Below are 21,584 nucleotides of genomic sequence, written 5' to 3'. Positions count from 1 at the left end.
TGACGATGGAACACACAAATTGCGTCGCGATTCAATACATCGTCCTCCAGCCGACTTCTCTCCAAGGGTCTATTGCTGCCTCGGGCACCTTATGGTCGTTCTCCTGTGAGTCTAGTTTTTCGAATCCGACGCAAAACTGACAGTTAATTGTAATGTTCAGAGCCTGTTAATGACGATGGAACACACAAATTGCGTCGCGATTCAATACATCGTCCTACAGCCGACTCGTCTCCAAGGGAATAGGGCTGCCTCGGGCACCTTATGGTCGTTCTTCTGTGAGTCCAGATTTTCGAATCCGACGCAAAACTGACAGTTAATTTTAACGTTCAGAGCCTCTTAATGACGATGGAACACACAAATTGCGTCGCGATTCAATACATCGTCCTCCAACCGACTTGTCTCCAAGGGTCTAGTGCTGCCTCGGGCACCTTATGGTCGTTCTTCTGTGAGTCTAGATTTTCGAATCCGACGCAAAACTGACAGGTAATTGTAAGGTTCAGAGCCTCTTAATGACGATGGAACACACAAATTGCTTCGCGATTCAATACATCGTCCTCCAGCCGAATTGTCTCCAAGGGTCTATTGCTGCCTCGGGCACCTTATCGTCGTTCTCCTGTGAGTCTAGTTTTTCGAATGCGATGCAAAACTGACAGTTAATTGTAACGTTCAGAGCCTGTTAATGACGATGGGACACACAAATTGCGTCGCGACTCAATACATCGTCCTCCAGCCGACTTGTCTCAGAGGTACTATTGCTTCCCCGGGCACCTTTTGGTCGTTCTCCTATGAGTCTAGTTTATCGAATCCGGCGCAAAACTGACAGTTAATTGTAACGTTCAGAGCCTCTTAATGACGATGGAACACACAAGTTGCGACGCGAATCAATATATCGTCCTCCAGCCGAATTGTCTCCAAGGGTCTAGTGCTGCCTCGGGCAGCTTATGGTCGTTCTCCTGTGAGTCTAGATTTTTGAATCCGACGCTAAACTGACAGTTAATTGTAACGGTCAGAGCCTCTTAATGACGAAGGAACAGACAAATTGCGTCGCGATTCAATACATCGTCCTACAGCCGACTTGTCTCCAAGGGTCTAGTGCTGCCTCGGGCACCTTATGGTCGTTCTCCTGTGAGTCTAGATTTTCGAATCCGACGCAAAACTGACAGTGAATTGTAACGTTCAGAGCCTCTTGATGACGATGGAACACACAAATTGCGTCGCGATTCAATACATAGTCCTACAGCCGACCTGTCTCCAAGGGTCTCTTGCTGCCTCGGGCACCTTATGGTCGTTCTCCTGTGAGTCTAGTTTTTCGAATCCGACGAAAAACTGACAGTTAATTTTAACGTTCAGAGCCTCTTAATGACGATGGAACACACAAATTGCGTCGCGATTCAATACATCGACCTCCAGCCGACTTGTCTCCAAGGGTCTATTTCTGCCTCGGGCACCTTATGGTCGTTCTCCTGTGAGTCTTGTTTTTCGAATACGACGCAAAACTGACAGTTAGTTGTAATGTTCAGAGCCTGTTAATGACGATGGAACACACAAATTGCGTCGCGATTCAATACATCGTCCTCCAGCCGACTTGTCTCCAAGGGTCTAGTGCTGCCTCGGGCAGCTTATGGTCGTTCTCCTGTGAGTCTAGATTTTTGAATCCGACGCTAAACTGACAGTTAATTGTATCGGTCAGAGCCTCTTAATGACGAAGGAACAGACAAATTGCGTCGCGATTCAATACATCGTCCTACAGCCGACTTGTCTCCAAGGGTCTAGTGCTGCCTCGGGCACCTTATGGTCGTTCTCCTGTGAGTCTAGATTTTCGAATCCGACGCAAAACTGACAGTGAATTGTAACGTTCAGAGCCTCTTGATGACGATGGAACACACAAATTGCGTCGCGATTCAATACATAGTCCTACAGCCGACCTGTCTCCAAGGGTCTCTTGCTGCCTCGGGCACCTTATGGTCGTTCTCCTGTGAGTCTAGTTTTTCGAATCCGACGAAAAACTGACAGTTAATTTTAACGTTCAGAGCCTCTTAATGACGATGGAACACACAAATTGCGTCGCGATTCAATACATCGACCTCCAGCCGACTTGTCTCCAAGGGTCTATTTCTGCCTCGGGCACCTTATGGTCGTTCTCCTGTGAGTCTTGTTTTTCGAATACGACGCAAAACTGACAGTTAGTTGTAATGTTCAGAGCCTGTTAATGACGATGGAACACACAAATTGTGTCGCGATTCAATACATCGTCCTCCAGCCGACTTGTCTCCAAGGGTCTAGTGCTGCCTCGGGCAGCTTATGGTCGTTCTCCTGTGAGTCTAGATTTTTGAATCCGACGCTAAACTGACAGTTAATTGTAACGGTCAGAGCCTCTTAATGACGAAGGAACAGACAAATTGCGTCGCGATTCAATACATCGTCCTACAGCCGACTTGTCTCCAAGGGTCTAGTGCTGCCTCGGGCACCTTATGGTCGTTCTCCTGTGAGTCTTGTTTTTCGAATACGACGCAAAACTGACAGTTAGTTGTAATGTTCAGAGCCTGTTAATGACGATGGAACACACAAATTGTGTCGCGATTCAATACATCGTCCTCCAGCCGACTTGTCTCCAAGGGTCTAGTGCTGCCTCGGGCAGCTTATGGTCGTTCTCCTGTGAGTCTAGATTTTTGAATCCGACGCTAAACTGACAGTTAATTGTAACGGTCAGAGCCTCTTAATGACGAAGGAACAGACAAATTGCGTCGCGATTCAATACATCGTCCTACAGCCGACTTGTCTCCAAGGGTCTAGTGCTGCCTCGGGCACCTTATGGTCGTTCTCCTGTGAGTCTAGATTTTCGAATCCGACGCAAAACTGACAGTGAATTGTAACGTTCAGAGCCTCTTGATGACGATGGAACACACAAATTGCGTCGCGATTCAATACATAGTCCTACAGCCGACCTGTCTCCAAGGGTCTCTTGCTGCCTCGGGCACCTTATGGTCGTTCTCCTGTGAGTCTAGTTTTTCGAATCCGACGAAAAACTGACAGTTAATTTTAACGTTCAGAGCCTCTTAATGACGATGGAACACACAAATTGCGTCGCGATTCAATACATCGACCTCCAGCCGACTTGTCTCCAAGGGTCTATTTCTGCCTCGGGCACCTTATGGTCGTTCTCCTGTGAGTCTTGTTTTTCGAATACGACGCAAAACTGACAGTTAGTTGTAATGTTCAGAGCCTGTTAATGACGATGGAACACACAAATTGCGTCGCGATTCAATACATCGTCCTCCAGCCGACTTGTCTTCAAGGGTGTAGTGCTGCCACGGGCACCTTATGGTCGTTCTTCTGTGAGTCTAGATTTTCGAATCCGACGCAAAACTGACAGTTAATTGTAAGGTTTAGAGCCTCTTAATGACGATGGAGCACGCAAATTGCGGCGCGATTCAATACATCGTCCTCCAGCCGACCTGTCTCCAAGGGTCTATTGGGGCATCGGGCACCATATGGTCGTTGTCCTGAGAGTCTAGTTTTTCGAATCCGTCGCAAAACTGACAGTTAACTGTAACGTTCAGAGCCTCTTAATGACGAAGGAACACACAAATTGCGTCGCGATTCAATACATCGTCCTCCAGCCTAGTTGTCTCCGAGGTAGTATTGCTGCCCCGGGCACCTTTTGGTCGTTCTCCTATGAGTCTAGTTTTTCGAATCCGGCGCAAAACTGACTGTTAATTGTAACGTTCAGAGCCTCTTAATGACGATGGAACACACAAATTGCGTCGCGATTCAATACATCGTCCTGCAGCCGACTTGTCTCCAAGGGTCTAGTACTGCCTCGGGCACCTTATGGTCGTTCTCCTGTGAGTCTAGATTTTCATATCCGACGCAAAACTGACATTGAATTGTAACGTTCAGAGCCTCTTAATGACGATGGAACACACAAATTGCGTACCGATTTAATACATCGTCCTCCAGCCGAATTGTCTCCAAGGGTCTATTGATGCCTCGGGCACCTTATGGTCGTTCTCCTGTGAGTGTAGTCTTTCGAATCCGACGCAAAACTGACAGTTAATTGTAACGTTCAGAGCCTGTTAAAGACGATGGGACACACAAATTGCGTCGCGACTCAATACATCGTCCTCCAGCCCACTTGTCTCAGGGGTACTATTGCTGCCCCGGGCACCTTTTGGTCGTTCTCCTATGAGTCTAGTTTATCGAATCCGGCGCAAAACTGACAGTTAATTGTAACGTTCAGAGCCTCTTAATGACGATGGAACACACAAGTTGCGACGCGAATCAATACATCGTCCTACAGCCGAATTGTCTCCAAGGGTCTAGTGCTGCCTCGGGCAGCTTATGGTCGTTGTCCTGTGAGTCTAGATTTTTGAATCCGACGAAAAACTGACAGTTAATTGTAACGTTCAGAGCCTCTTAATGACGAAGGAACACACAAATTGCGTCGCGATTCAATACATCGTCCTACAGCCGACTTGTCTCCAAGGGTCTAGTGCTGCCTCGGGCACCTAATGTTCGTTCTCCTGTGGGTCTAGATTTTCGAATCCGACGCAAAACTGACAGTGAATTGTAACGTTCAGAGCCTCTTGATGACGATGGAACACACAAATTGCGTCGCGATTCAATACATCGTCCTACAGCCGACCTGTCTCCAAGGGTCTCTTGCTGCCTCGGGCACCTTACGGTCGTTCTCCTGGGAGTCTAGTTTTTCGAATCCGGCGCAAAACTGACAGTTAATTGTAACGTTCAGAGCCTCTTAATGACGATGGAACACACAAATTGCGTCGCGATTCAATACATCGTCCTCCAGCCGACTTGTATCCAAGGGTCTATTGCTGCCTCGGGCACCTTATGGTCGTTCCTCTGTGAGACTAGATTTTCGAATCCGACACAAAACTGACAGTTAATTGTAAGGTTCAGAGCCTCTTAATGACGATGGAACACACAAATTGCGTCGCGATTCAATACTTCGTCCTCCAGCCGAATTGTCTCGGTGCCTCGGGCACCTTATCGTCGTTGTCCTGTAAGTCTAGTTTTTCGAATCCGACGCAAAACTGACAATTAATTGTAACGTTCAGAGCCTGTTAATGACGATGGAACACACAAATTGCGTCGCGATTCAATACATCGTCCTCCAGCCGAGTTGTCTCCGAGGTAGTATTGCTGCCCCGGGCACCTTTTGGTCGTTCTCCTATGAGTCTAGTTTTTTGAATCCGGCGCAAAACTGACAGTTAATTGAAACGGTCAGAGCCTCTTAATGACGATGGAACACACAAATTGCGTCGCGATTCAATACATCGTCCTGCAGCCGACTTGTCTCCAAGGGTCTAGTACTGCCTCGGGCACCTTATGGTCGTTCTCCTGTGAGTCTAGATTTTCATATCCGACGCAAAACTGACATTGAATTGTAACGTTCAGAGCCTCTTAATGACGATGGAACACACAAATTGCGTCCCGATTTAATACATCGTCCTCCAGCCGAATTGTCTCCAAGGGTCTATTGATGCCTCGGGCACCTTATGGTCGTTCTCCTGTGAGTGTAGTCTTTCGAATCCGACGCAAAACTGACAGTTAATTGTAACGTTCAGAGCCTCTTAATGACGATGGAACACACAAGTTGCGACGCGAATCAATACAACGTCCTACAGCCGACCTGTCTCCAAGGGTCTCTTGCTGCCTCGGGCACCTTATGGTCGTTCTCCTGGGAGTCTAGTTATTCGAATCCGGCGCAAAACTGACAGTTAATTGTAACGTTCAGAGCCTCTTAATGACGATGGAACACACAAATTGCGTCGCGATTCAATACATCGTCCTCCAGCCGACTTGTCTCCAAGGGTCTATTGCTGCCTCGGGCACCTTATGGTCGTTCTCCTGTGAGACTAGATTTTCGAATCCGACGAAAAACTGACAGTGAATTGTAACGTTCAGAGCCTGTTAATGACGATGGAACACACAAATTGCGTCACGTTTCAATACATCGTCCTCCAGCCGACTTGTCTCCAAGGGTCTATTGCTGCCTCGGGCACCTTATGGTCGTTCTCCTGTGAGTCTAGTTTTTCGAATCCGACGCAAAACTGACAGTTAATTGTAATGTTCAGAGCCTGTTAATGACGATGGAACACACAAATTGCGTCGCGATTCAATACATCGTCCTACAGCCGACTTGTCTTGTCTCCAAGGGAATAGGGCTGCCTCGGGCACCTTATGGTCGTTCTTCTGTGAGTCCAGATTTTCGAATCCGACGCAAAACTGACAGTTAATTGTAACGTTCAGAGCCTCTTAATGACGATGGAACACACAAATTGCGTCGCGACTCAATACATCGTCCTCCAGCCGACTTTTCTCAGAGGTACTATTGCTGCCCCGGGCACCTTTTGGTCGTTCTCCTATGAGTCTAGTTTTTCGAATCCGGCGCAAAACTGACAGTTAATTGTAACGTTCAGAGCCTCTTAATGACGATGGAACACACAAATTGCGTCGCGATGCAATACATCGTCCTCCAGCCGACTTGTCTCCGAGGTAGTATTGCTGCCCCGGGCACCTTTTTGTCGTTCTGCTATGAGTCTAGTTTTTCGAATCCGACGCAAAACTGACAGTTAATTGTAACGTTCAGAGCCTCTTAATGACGATGGAACACATAAATTGCTTCGCGATTCAATACATCGTCCTCCAGCCGACCTGTCTCCAAGGGTCTATTGTTGCCTCGGGCACCTTATGGTCGTTCTCCTGTGAGTCTAGATTTTCGAATCCGACGCAAAACTGACAGTTAATTGTAACGTTCAGAGCCTCTTAATGACGATGGAACACACAAATTGTGTCGCGATTCAATACATCGTCCTCCAGCCGACTTGTCTCCAAGGGTCTATTGCTGCCTCCGGCACCTTATGGTCGTTCTCCTGTGAGACTAGATTTTCGAATCCGACGCAAAACTGACAGTTAATGGTAATGTTCAGAGCCTGTTAATGATGATGGAACACACAAATTGCGTCGCGATTCAATACATCGTCCTCTAGCCGACTTGTCTCCAAGGGTCTAGGGCTGCCTCGGGCACCTTATGGTCGTTCTTCTGTGAGTCCAGATTTTCGAATCCGACGCAAAACTGACAGTTAATTGTAATGTTCAGAGCCTGTTAATGACGATGGAACACACAAATTGCGTCGCGATTCAATACATCGTCCTACAGCCGGCTTGTCTTGTCTCCAAGGGAATAGGGCTGCCTCGGGCACCTTATGGTCGTTCTTCTGTGAGTCCAGATTTTCGAATCCGACGCAAAACTGACAGTTAATTGTAACGTTCAGAGCCTCTTAATGACGATGGAACACACAAATTGCGTCGCGACTCAATACATCGTCCTCCAGCCGACTTTTCTCAGAGGTACTATTGCTGCCCCGGGCACCTTTTGGTCGTTCTCCTATGAGTCTAGTTTTTCGAATCCGGCGCAAAACTGACAGTTAATTGTAACGTTCAGAGCCTCTTAATGACGATGGAACACACAAATTGCGTCGCGATTCAATACATCGTCCTCCAGCCGACTTGTCTCCGAAGTAGTATTGCTGCCCCGGGCACCTTTTTGTCGTTCTCCTATGAGTCTAGTTTTTCGAATCCGACGCAAAACTGACAGTTAATTGTAACGTTCAGAGCCTCTTAATGACGATGGAACACATAAATTGCTTCGCGATTCAATACATCGTCCTCCAGCCGACCTGTCTCCAAGGGTCTATTGTTGCCTCGGGCACCTTATGGTCGTTCTCCTGTGAGTCTAGTTTTTCGAATCCGACGCAAAACTGACAGTTAATTGTAACGTTCAGTGCCTCTTAATGACGATGGAACACATAAATTGCTTCGCGATTCAATACATCGTCCTCCAGCCGACCTGTCTCCAAGGGTCTATTGTTGCCTCGGGCACCTTATGGTCGTTCTCCTGTGAGTCTAGATTTTCGAATCCGACGCAAAACTGACAGTTAATTGTAACGTTCAGAGCCTCTTAATGACGATGGAACACACAAATTGTGTCGCGATTCAATACATCGTCCTCCAGCCGACTTGTCTCCAAGGGTCTATTGCTGCCTCCGGCACCTTATGGTCGTTCTCCTGTGAGACTAGATTTTCGAATCCGGCGCAAAACTGACAGTGAATTGTAACGTTCAGAGCCTGTTAATGACGATGGAACACACAAATTGCGTCGCGATTCAATACATCGTCCTCCAGCCGACTTGTCTCCAAGGGTGTATTGCTGCGTCGGGCACCTTATGGTCGTTCTCCTGTGAGTCTAGTTTTTCGAATCCGACGCAAAACTGACAGTTAATGGTAATGTTCAGAGCCTGTTAATGATGATGGAACACACAAATTGCGTCGCGATTCAATACATCGTCCTCTAGCCGACTTGTCTCCAAGGGTCTAGGGCTGCCTCGGGCACCTTATGGTCGTTCTTCTGTGAGTCCAGATTTTCGAATCCGACGCAAAACTGACAGTTAATTGTAATGTTCAGAGCCTGTTAATGACGATGGAACACACAAATTCCGTCGCGATTCAATACATCGTCCCACAGCCGACTTGTCTTGTCCCCAAGGGAATAGGGCTGCCTCGGGCACCTGATGGTCGTTCTTCTGTGAGTCCAGATTTTCGAATCCGACGCAAAGCTGACAGTTAATTGTAACGTTCAGAGCCTCTTAATGACGATGGAACACACAAATTGCGTCGCGACTCAATACATCGTCCTCCAGCCGACTTTTCTCAGAGGTACTATTGCTGCCCCGGGCACCTTTTGGTCGTTCTCCTATGAGTCTAGTTTTTCGAATCCGGCGCAAAACTGACAGTTAATTGTAACGTTCAGAGCCTCTTAATGACGATGGAACACACAAATTGCGTCGCGATTCAATACATCGTCCTCCAGCCGACTTGTCTCCGAGGTAGTATTGCTGCCCCGGGCACCTTTTTGTCGTTCTCCTATGAGTCTAGTTTTTCGAATCCGACGCAAAACTGACAGTTAATTGTAACGTTCAGAGCCTCTTAATGACGATGGAACAAATAAATTGCTTCGCGATTCAATACATCGTCCTCCAGCCGACCTGTCTCCAAGGGTCTATTGTTGCCTCGGGCACCTTATGGTCGTTCTCCTGTGAGTCTAGATTTTCGAATCCGACGCAAAACTGACAGTTAATTGTAACGTTCAGAGCCTCTTAATGACGATGGAACACACAAATTGTGTCGCGATTCAATACATCGTCCTCCAGCCGACTTGTCTCCAAGGGTCTATTGCTGCCTCCGGCACCTTATGGTCGTTCTCCTGTGAGACTAGATTTTCGAATCCGACGCAAAACTGACAGTGAATTGTAACGTTCAGAGCCTGTTAATGACGATGGAACACACAAATTGCGTCGCGATTCAATACATCGTCCTCCAGCCGACTTGTCTCCAAGGGTCTATTGTTGACTCGGGCACCTTATGGTCGTTCTCCTGTGAGTCTAGTTTTTCGAACCCGACGCAAAACTGACAGTTAATGGTAATGTTCAGAGCCTGTTAATGATGATGGAACACACAAATTGCGTCGCGATTCAATACATCGTTCTCTAGCCGACTTGTCTCCAAGGGTCTAGGGCTGCCTCGGGCACCTTATGGTCGTTCTTCTGTGAGTCCAGATTTTCGAATCCGACGCAAAACTGACAGTTAATTGTAACGTTCAGAGCCTCTTAATGACGATGGAACACACAAGTTGCGTCGCGAATCAATACATCGTCCTCCAGCCGACTTGTCTCCAAGGGTCTATAGCTGCCTCGGGCACCTTATCGTCGTTGTCCTGTGAGTCTAGTTTTTCGAATCCGACGCAAAACTGACAATTAATTGTAACGTTCAGAGCCTGTTAATGTCGATGGAACACACAAATTGCGACGCGATTCAATACATCGTCCTCCAGCCGACTTGTCTCCGAGGTAGTATTGCTGCCCCGGGCACCTTTTGGTCGTTCTCCTATGAGTCTAGTTTTTCGAATCCGGCGCAAAACTGACAGTTAATTGTAACGTTCAGAGCCTCTTAATGACGATGGAACACACAAATTGCGTCGCGATTCAATACATCGTCCTCCAGCCGACTTGTCTCCGAGGGTCTATTGCTGCCTCGGGCACCTTATGGTCGTTCTCCTGTGAGACTAGATTTTCGAATCCGACGAAAAACTGACAGTGGATTGTAACGTTCAGAGCCTGTTAATGACGATGGAACACACAAATTGCGTCGCGATTCAATACATCCTGCTCCAGCCGACTTGTCTCCAAGGGTCTAGTGCTGCCCCGGGCACTTTATGATCGTTCTCCTGTGAGTCTAGTTTTTCGAATCCGGCGCAAAACTGACAGTTAATTGTAACGTTCAGAGCCTCTTAATGACGATGGAACACACAAATTGCGTCGCGATTCAATACATCGACCTCCAGCCGACTTGTCTCCAAGGGTCTATAGCTGCCTCGGGCACCTTATCGTCGTTGTCCTGTGAGTCTAGTTTTTCGAATCCGACGCAAAACTGACAATTAATTGTAACGTTCAGAGCCTGTTAATGACGATGGAACACACAAATTGCGTCGCGATTCAATACATCGTCCTCCAGCCGACTTGTCTCCGAGGTAGTATTGCTGCCCCGGGCACCTTTTGGTCGTTCTCCTATGAGTCTAGTTTTTCGAATACGGCGCAAAACTGACAGTTAATTGTAACGTTCAGAGCCTCTTAATGACGATGGAACACACAAATTGCGTCGCGATTCAATACATCGTCCTGCAGCCGACTTGTCTCCAAGGGTCTAGTACTGCCTTGGGCACCTTATGGTCGTTCTCCTGTGAGTCTAGATTTTCATATCCAACGCAAAACTGACATTGAATTGTAACGTTCAGAGCCTCTTAATGACGATGGAACACACAAATTGCGTCCCGATTTAATACATCGTCCTCCAGCCGAATTGTCTCCAAGGGTCTATTGATGCCCCGGGCACCTTATGGTCGTTCTCCTGTGAGTGTAGTTTTTCGAATCCGACGCAAAACTGACAGTTAATTGTAACGCTCAGAGCCTGTTAAAGACGATGGGACACACAAATTGCGTCGCGACTCAATACATCGTCCTCCAGCCCACTTGTCTCAGGGGTACTATTGCTGCCCCGGGCACCTTTTGGTCGTTCTCCTATGAGTGTAGTATATCGAATCCGGTGCAAAACTGACAGTTAATTGTAACGTTCAGAGCCTCTTAATGACGATGGAACACACAAGTTGCGACGCGAATCAATACATCGTCCTACAGCCGAATTGTCTCCAAGGGTCTAGTGCTGCCTCTGGCAGCTTATGGTCGTTGTCCTGTGAGTCTAGATTTTTGAATCCGACGCTTAACTGACAGTGAATTGTAACGTTCAGAGCCTCTTGATGACGATGGAACACACAAATTGCGTCGCGATTCAATACATCGTCCTACAGCCGACCTGTCTCCAAGGGTCTCTTGCTGCCTCGGGCACCTTATGGTCGTTCTCCTGGGAGTCTAGTTTTTCGAATCTGGCGCAAAACTGACAGTTAATTGTAACGTTCAGAGCCTCTTAATGACGATGGAACACACAAATTGCGTCGCGATTCAATACATCGTCCTCCAGCCGACTTGTCTCCAAGGGTCTATTGCTGCCTCGGGCACCTAATGGTCGTTCTCCTGTGAGACTAGATTTTCGAATCCGACGAAAAACTGACAGTGAATTGTAACGTTCAGAGCCTGTTAATGACGATGGAACACACAAATTGCGTCGCGATTCATTACATCGTCCTCCAGCCGACTTGTCTCCAAGGGTCTATTGCTGCCTCGGGCACCTTATGGTCGTTCGCCTGTGAGTCTAGTTTTTCGAATCCGACGCAAAACTGACAGTTAATTGTAATGTTCAGAGCCTGTTAATGACGATGGAACACACAAATTGCGTCGCGATTCAATACATCGTCCTACAGCCGACTTGTCTCCAAGGGAATAGGGCTGCCTCGGGCACCTTATGGTCGTTCTTCTGTGAGTCCAGATTTTCGAATCCGACGCAAAACTGACAGTTAATTGTAACGTTCAGAGCCTCTTAATGACGATGGAACACACAAATTGCGTCGCGATTCAATACATCGTCCTCCAGCCGACTTGTCTCCAAGGGTCTAGTACTGCCTCGGGCACCTTATGGTCGTTCTTCTGTGAGTCTAGATTTTCGAATCCGACGCAAAACTGACAGTTAATTGTAAGGTTCAGAGCCTCTTAATGACGATGGAACACACAAATTGCTTCGCGATACAATACATCGTCCTCCAGCAGAATTGTCTCCAAGGGTCTATTGCTGCCTCGGGCACCTTATGGTCGTTCTCCTGTGAGTCTAGTTTTTCGAATGCGATGCAAAACTGACAGCTTATTGTAACGTTCAGAGCCTGTTAATGACGATGGGACACACAAATTGCGTCCGAATCAATACATCGTCCTCCAGCCGACTTGTCTCAGAGGTACTATTGCTGCCCCGGGCACCTTTTGGTCGTTCTCCTATGAGTCTAGTTTATCGAATCCGGCGCAAAACTGACAGTTAATTGTAACGTTCAGAGCCTCTTAATGACGATGGAACACACAAATTGTGTCGCGATTCAATACATCGTCCTCCAGCCGACTTGTCTCCAAGCGTCTATTGCTGCCTCGGGCACCTTATGGTGGTTCTCCTGTGAGACTAGATTTTCGAATCCGACGCAAAACTGACAGTTAATTGTAACGTTCAGAGCCTGTTAATGACGATGGAACACACAAATTGCGTCGCGATTCAATACCTCGTCCTCCAGCCGACTTGTCTCCAAGGGTCTATTGCTGCCTCGAGCACCTTATGGTCGTTCTCCTGTGAGTCTAGTTTTTCGAATCCGACGCAAAACTGACAGTTAATTGTAATGTTCAGAGCCTGTTAATGACGATGGAACACACAAATTGCGTCGCGATTCAATACATCGTCCTCTAGCCGACTTGTCTCCAAGGGTCTAGGGCTGCCTCGGGCACCTTATGGTCGTTCTTCTGTGAGTCCAGATTTTCGAATCCGACGCAAAACTGACAGTTAATTGTAACGTTCAGAGCCTCTTAATGACGATGGAACACACAAATTGCGATTCAATACATCGTCCTCCAGCCGACATGTCTCCAAGGGTCTAGTGCTGCCTCGGGCACCTTATGGTCGTTCTTCTGTGAGTCTAGATTTTCGAATCCGACGCAAAACTGACAGTTAATTGTAAGGTTCAGAGCCTCTTAATGACGATGGAACACACAAGTAGCGTCGAGAATCAATACATCGTCCTCCAGCCGAATTGTCTCCAAGGGTCTAGTGCTGCCTCGGGCACCTTATGGTCGTTCTCATGTGAGTCTAGATTTTCGAATCCGACGCAGAACTGACAGTTAATTGTAACGTTCAGAGCCTCTTAATGACGATGGAAAACACAAATTGCGTCGCGAATCAATACATCGTCCTACAGCCGACTTGTCTCCAAGGGTCTATGGCTGCCTCGGGCACCTTATGGTCGTTCTCCTGTGAGTCTAGATTTTCGAATCCGACGCAGAACTGACAGTGAATTGTAACGTTCAGAGCCTCTTGATGGCGATGGAACACACAAATTGCGTCGCGATTCAATACATCGTCCTACAGCCGACCTGTCTCCAAGGATCTCTTGCTGCCTCGGGCACCTTATGGTCGTTCTCTTGTGAGTCTAGTTTTCCGAATACGACGCAAAACTGACAGTTAATTGTAACGTTCAGAGCCTGATAATGACGATGGAACACCCAAATTGCGTCGCGATTCAATACATCGTCCTCCAGCCGACTTGTCTCCGAGGTAGTATTGCTGCCCCGGGCACCTTATGGTCGTTCTCCTATGAGTCTAGTTTTTCGAATCCAACAAAACTGACAATTAATTGTAACGTTCAGAGCCTGTTAATGACGATGGAACACACAAATTGCGACGCGATTCAATACATCGTCCTCCAGCCGACTTGTCTCCGAGGTAGTATTGCTGCCCCGGGCACCTTTTGGTCGTTCTCCTATCAGTCTAGTTTTTCGAATCCGGCGCAAAACTGACAGTTAATTGTAACGTTCAGAGGCTCTTAATGACGATGGAACACACAAATTGCGTCGCGATTCAATACATCGTCCTCCAGCCGACCTGTCTCCAAGGGTCTATTGGTGCCTCGGGCACCTTATGGTCATTGTCCTGTGAGTCTACTTTTTCGAATCCGTCGCAAAACTGACAGTTAATTGTAACGTTCAGAGCCTCTTAATGACGATGGAACACACAAATTGCGTCGCGATTCAATACATCGTCCTCCAGCCGACTTGTCTCCAAGGGTCTAGTGCTGCCTCGGGCACCTTATGTTCGTTCTTCTGTGAGTCTAGATTTTCGAATCTGACGCAAAACTGACAGTTAATCCTAAGGTTCAGAGCCTCTTAATGACGATGGAACACACAAGTTGCGTCGCGAATCAATACATCGTCCTCCAGCCGACTTGTCTCCAAGGGTCTATAGCTGCCTCGGGCACCTTATCGTCGTTGTCCTGTGAGTCTAGTTTTTCGAATCCGACGCAAAACTGACAATTAATTGTAACGTTCAGAGCCTGTTAATGACGATGGAACACACAAATTGCGTCGCGATTCAATACATCGTCCTCCAGCCGACTTGTCTCCGAGGTAGTATTGCTGCCCCGGGCACCTTTTGGTCGTTCTCCTATGAGTGTAGTTTTTCGATTACGGCGCAAAACTGACAGTTAATTGTAACGTTCAGAGCCTGTTAATGACGATGGAACACACTAATTGCGTCGCGATTCAATACATCGTCCTCCAGCCGACTTGTCTCCAAGGGTCTATTGCTGCCTCGGGCACCTTATGGTCGTTCTCCTGTGAGACTAGATTTTCGAATCCGACGAAAAACTGACAGTTAATTGTAACGTTCAGAGCCTCTTAATGACGATGGAACACACAAATTGCGTCGCGATTCAATACATCGTCCTCCAGCCGACTTGTCTCCAAGGGTCTATTGCTGCCTCGGGCACCTTATTGTCGTTCTCCTGTGAGACTAGATTTTCGAATCCGACGCAAAACTGACAGTGAATTGTAACGTTCAGAGCCTGTTAATGACGATGGAACACACAAATTGCGTCGCGATTCAATACATCGTCTTCCAGCCGACTTGTCTCCAAGGGTCTATGGCTGCCTCGGGCACCTTATGGTCGTTCTCCTGTGAGTCTAGTTTTTCGAATCCGACGCAAAACTGACAGTTAATTGTAATGTTCAGAGCCTGTTAATGACGATGGAACACACAAATTGCGTCGCGATTCAATACATCGTCCTCCAGCCGACTTGTCTCCAAGGGTCTTGGGCTGCCTCGGGCACCTTATGGTCGTTCTTCTGTGAGACTAGATTTTCGAATCCGACGCAAAACTGACAGTTAATTGTAACGTTGAGAGCCTGTTAATGACGATGGAACACACTAATTGCGTCGCGATTCAATACATCGTCCTCCAGCCGACTTGTCTCCAAGGGTCTAGTGCTGCCTCGGGCACCTTATGGTCGTTCTTCTGTGAGTCTAGATTTTCGAATCCGACGCAAAACTGACAGTTAATTGTAACGTTCAGAGCCTCTTAATGACGATGGAACACACAAGTTGCGTCGCTTATCAATACATCGTCCTCCAGCCGACTTGTCTCCAAGGGTCTATAGCTGCCTCGGGCACCTTATCGTCGTTGTCCTGTGAGTCTAGTTTTTCGAATCCGACGCAAAACTGACAATTAATTGTAACGTTCAGAGCCTGTTAATGACGATGGAACACACAAATTGCGTCGCGATTCAATACATCGTCCTCCAGCCGACTTGTCTCCGAGGTTGTATTGCTGCCCCGGGCTCCTTTTGGTCGTTCTCCTATGAGTCTAGTTTTTCGAATACGGCGCAAAACTGACAGTTAATTGTAACGTTCAGCGCCTCTTAATGACGATGGAACACACAAATTACGTCGCGATTCAATACATCGTCCTCCAGCCGAGTTGTCTCCGCGGTAGTATTGCTGCCCCGGGCACCTTTTGGTCGTTCTCCTATGAGTCTAGTTTTTCGAATCCGGAGCAAAACTGACAGTTAAATGTAACGTTCAGAGTTTCTTAATGACGATGGAACAAACAAATTGCGTCGCGATTCAATACATCGTCCTACAGCCGACTTGTCTCCAGGGGTCTAGTACTGCCTCGGGCACCTTATGGTCGTTCTCCTGTGAGTCTAGATTTTCATATCCGACGCAAAACTGACAGTGAATTGTAACGTTCAGTGCCTCTTAATGACGATGGAGCACACAAATTGCGTCCCGATTTAATACATCGTCCTCCAGCCGAATTGTCTCCAAGGGTCTATTGCTGCCTCGGGCACCTTATGGTCGTTCTCCTGTGAGTGTAGTTTTTCGAATCCGACGCAAAACTGACAGTTAATTGTAACGTTCAGAGCCTGTTAAAGACGATGGGACACACAAATTGCGTCGCGACTCAATACATCGTCCTCCAGCCCACTTGTCTCAGAGGTACTATTGCTGCCCCGGGCACCTTTTGGTCGCTCTCCTGTGAGTCTAGTTTTTCGAATGCGATGCAAAACTGACAGTTAATTGTAACGTTCAGAGCCTGTTAATGACGATGGGACACACAAATTGCGTCGCGACACAATACATCGTCCTCCAGCCGACTTGTCTCAGGGGTACTATTGCTGCCCCGGGCACCTTTTGGTCGTTCTCCTATGAGTCTAGTTTATCGAATCCGGCGCAAAACTGACAGTTAATTGTAACATTCAGAGCCTCTTAATGACGATGGAACACACAAATTGCGTCGCGATTCAATACATCGTCCTCCAGCCGACTTGTCTCCAAGGGTCTATTGCTGCCTCGGGCACCTTATGGTCGTTCTCCTGTGAGACTAGATTTTCGAATCCGACGAAAAACTGACAGTGAATTGTAACGTTCAGAGCCTGTTAATGACGATGGAACACACTAATTGCGTCGCGATTCAATACATCGTCCTCCAGCCGACTTGTCTCCAAGGGTCTATTGCTGCCTCGGGCACCTTATGGTCGTTCTCCTGTGAGACTAGATTTTCGAATCCGACGAAAAACTGACAGTGAATTGTAACGTTCAGAGCCTGTTAATGACGATGGAACACACAAATTGCGTCGCGATTCAATACATCGTCCTCCAGCCGACTTGTCTCCAAGGGTCTATTGCTGCCTCGGGCACCTTATGGTCGTTCTCCTGTGACTCTAGTTTTTCGAATCCGACGCAAAACTGACTGTTAATTGTAATGTTCAGAGCCTGTTAATGGCGATGGAACACACAAATTGCGTCGCGATTCAATACATCGTCCTACATCCGACTTGTGTCCAAGGGAATAGGGCTGCCTCGGGCACCTTATGGTCGTTCTTCTGTGAGTCCAGATTTTCGAATCCGACGCAAAACTGACAGTTAATTGTAACGTTCAGAGCCTCTTAATGACGATGGAACACACAAATTGCGTCGCGATTCAATACATCGTCCTCCAGCCGAATTGTCTCCAAGGGTCTATTGCTGCCTCGGGCACCTTATGGTCGTTCTCCTGTGAGTCTAGTTTTTCGAATGCGATACAAAACTGACAGTTAATTGTAACGTTCAGAGCCTGTTAATGACGATGGGACACACAAATTGCGTCGCGACTAAATACATCGTCCTCCAGCCGACTTGTCTCAGAGGTACTATTGCTGCCCCGGGCACCTTTTGGTCGTTCTCCTAGGAGTCTAGTTTATCGAATCCGGCGCAAAACTGACAGTTAATTGTAACGTTCAGAGCCTCTTAATGACGATGGAACACACAAATTGTGTCGCGATTCAATACATCGTCCTCCAGCCGACTTGTCTCCAAGGGTCTATTGCTGCATCGAGCACCTTATGGTGGTTCTCCTGTGAGACTAGATTTTCGAATCCGACGCAAAACTGACAGTGAATTGTAACGTTCAGAGCCTGTTAATGACGATGGAACACACAAATTGCGTCGCGATTCAATACATCGTCCTCCAGCCGACTTGTCTCCGAGGTAGTATTGCTGCCCCGGGCACCTTTTGGTCGTTCTCCTATGAGTCTAGTTTTTCGAATCCGGCGCAAAACTGACAGTTAATTGTAACGTTCAGAGCCAATTAATGACGATGGAACACACAAATTGCGTCGCGATTCAATACATCGTCCTGCAGCCGACTTGTCTCCAAGGGTCTAGTACTGCCTCGGGCACCTTATGGTCGTTCTCCTGTGAGTCTAGATTTTCATATCCGACGCAAAACTGACATTGAATTGTAACGGTCAGAGCCTCTTAATGACGATGGATCTCACAAATTGCGTCCCGATTTAATACATCGTCCTCCAGCCGAATTGTCTCCAAGGGTCTATTGATGCCTCGGGCACCTTATGGTCGTTCTCCTGTGAGTGTAGTCTTTCGAATCCGACGCAAAACTGACAGTTAATTGTAACGCTCAGAGCCTGTTAAAGACGATGGGACACACAAATTGCGTCGCGACTCAATACATCGTCCTCCAGCCCACTTGTCTCAGGGGTACTATTGCTGCCCCGGGCACCTTTTGGTCGTTCTCCTATGAGTCTAGTTTATCGAATCCGGCGCAAAACTGACAGTTAATTGTAACGTTCAGAGCCTCTTAATGACGATGGAACACACAAGTTGCGACGCGAATCAATACATCGTCCTACAGCCGAATTGTCTCCAAGGGTCTAGTGCTGCCTCGGGCACCTTATGGTCTTTCTCCTGTGAGTCTAGATTTTCGAATCCGACGCAAAACTGACAGTGAATTGTAACGTTCAGAGCCTCTTGATGACGATGGAACACACAAATTGCGTCGCGATTCAATACATCGTCCTACAGGCGACCTGTCTCCAAGGGTCTCTTGCTGCCTCGGGCACCTTATGGTCGTTCTCCTGGGAGTCTAGTTTTTCGAATCCGGCGCAAAACTGACAGTTAATTGTAACGTTCAGAGCCTCTTAATGACGATGGAACACACAAATTGCGTCGCGATTCAATACATCGTCCTCCAGCCGACCTCTCTCCAAGGGTCTATTGCTGCCTCGGGCACCTTATGGTCGTTCTCCTGTGAGACTAGATTTTCGAATCCGACGAAAAACTGACAGTGAATTGTAACGTTCAGAGCCTGTTAATGACGATGGAACACACTAATTGCGTCGCGATTCAATACATCGTCCTCCAGCCGACTTGTCTCCCAGGGTCTACTGCTGCCTCGGGCACCTTATGCTCGTTCTCCTGTGAGTCTAGATTTTCGAATCCGACGCAAAACTGACAGTTAATTGTAAGGTTCAGAGCCTCTTAATGACGATGGAACACACAAATTGCTTCGCGATTTAATACATCGTCCTCCAGCCGAATTGTCTCCAAGGGTCTATTGCTGCCTCGGGCACCTTATGGTCGTTCTCCTGTGAGTCTAGTTTTTCGAATGCGATGCAAAACTGACAGTTAATTGTAACGTTCAGAGCCTGTTAATGACGATGGAACACACAAATTGCGTCGCGACTCAATACATCGTCCTCCAGCCGACTTGTCTCAGAGGTACTATTGCTGCCACGGGCACCTTTCGGTCGTTCTCCTATGAGTCTATTTTATCGAATCCGGCGCAAAACTGACAGTTAATTGTAACGTTCAGAGCCTCTTAATGACGATGGAACACACAAATTGTGTCGCGATTCAATACATCGTCCTCCAGCCGACTTGTCTCCAAGGGTCTATTGCTGCCTCGGGCACCTTATGGTCGTTCTCCTGTGAGACTAGATTTTCGAATCCGACGCAAAACTGACAGTGAATTGTAACGTTCAGAGCCTGTTAATGACGATGGAACACACAAATTGCGTCGCGATTCAATACATCGTCCTCCAGCCGACTTGTCTCCAAGGGTCTATTGCTGCCTCGGGCACCTTATGGTCGTTCTCCTGTGAGTCTAGTTTTTCGAATCCGACGCAAAACTGACAGTTAATTGTAATGTTCAGAGCCTGTTAATGACGATGGAACACACAAATTACGTCGCGATTCAATACATCGTCCTCTAGCCGACTTGTCTCCAAGGGTCTATTGCTGCCTCGGGCACCTTATGGTCGTTCTCCTGTGAGACTAGATTTTCGTTTCCGACGAAAAACTGACAGTGAATTGTAACGTTCAGAGCCTGTTAATGACGATGGAACACACAAATTGCGTCGCGATTCAATACATGCTGCTCCAGCCGACTTGTCTCCGAGGTAGTATTGCTGCCCCGGGCACCTTATGGTCGTTCTCCTGTGAGTCTAGTTTTTCGAATCCGGCGCAAAACTGACAGTTAATTGTAACGTTCAGAGCCTCTTAATGACGATGGAACACACAAATTGCGTCGCGATTCAATACATCGTCCTCCAGCCGACTTGTCTCCAAGGGTCTATAGCTGCCTCGGGCACCTTATCGTCGTTGTCCTGTGAGTCTAGTTTTTCGAATCCGACGCAAAACTGACAATTAATTGTAACGTTCAGAGCCTGTTAATGACGATGGAACACACAAATTGCGTCGCGATTAAATACATCGTCCTCCAGCCGACTTGTCGCCGAGGTAGTATTGCTGCCCCGGGCACCTTTTGGTCGTTCTCCTATGAGTCTAGTTTTTCGAATATGGCGCAAAACTGACAGTTAATTGTAACGTTCAGAGCCTCTTGATGACGATGGAACACACAAATTGCGTCGCGATTCAATACATCGTCCTACAGCGGACCTGTCTCCAAGGGTCTAGGGCTGCCTCGGGCACCTTATGGTCGTTATTCTGTGAGTCCAGATTTTCGAATCCGACGCAAAACTGACAGTTAATTGTAACGTTCAGAGCCTCTTAATGACGATGGAACACACAAATTGCGTCGCGATTCAATACATCGTCCTCCAGCCGACTTGTCTCCAAGGGTCTAGTGCTGCCTCGGGCACCTTATGGTCGTTCTTCTGTGAGTCTAGATTTTCGAATCCGACGCAAAACTGACAGTTAATTGTAAGGTTCAGAGCCTCTTAATGACGATGGAACACACAAGTAGCGTCGCGAATCAATACATCGTCCTCTAGCCGAATTGTCTCCAAGGGTCTAGTGCTGCCTCGGGCACCTTATGGTCGTTCTCATGTGAGTCTAGATTTTCGAATCCGACGCAAAACTGACAGTTAATTGTAACGTTCAGAGCCTCTTAATGACGATGGAACACACAAATTGCGTCGCGATTCAATACATCGTCCTACAGCCGACTTGTCTCCAAGGGTCTAGTGCTGCCTCGGGCACCTTATGGTCGTTCTCCAGTGAGTCTAGATTTTCGAATCCGACGCAGAACAGACAGTGAATTGTAACGTTCAGAGCCTCTTGATGGCGATGGAACACACAAATTGCGTCGCGATTCAATACATCGTCCTACAGCCGACCTGTCTCCAAGGATCTCTTGCTGCCTCGGGCACCTTATGGTCGTTCTCCTGTGAGTCTAGTTTTCCGAATACGACGCAAAACTGACAGTTAATTGTAACGTTCAGAGCCTGATA

The sequence above is a fragment of the Schistocerca nitens genome, chromosome 12 (genome assembly GCF_023898315.1).
Source record: "Schistocerca nitens isolate TAMUIC-IGC-003100 chromosome 12, iqSchNite1.1, whole genome shotgun sequence".
In the NCBI taxonomy this organism is placed as follows: domain Eukaryota; kingdom Metazoa; phylum Arthropoda; class Insecta; order Orthoptera; family Acrididae; genus Schistocerca; species Schistocerca nitens.
The sequence above is the reverse complement of the archived record's forward strand: the minus strand, read 5'-3'. Positions refer to the sequence as shown.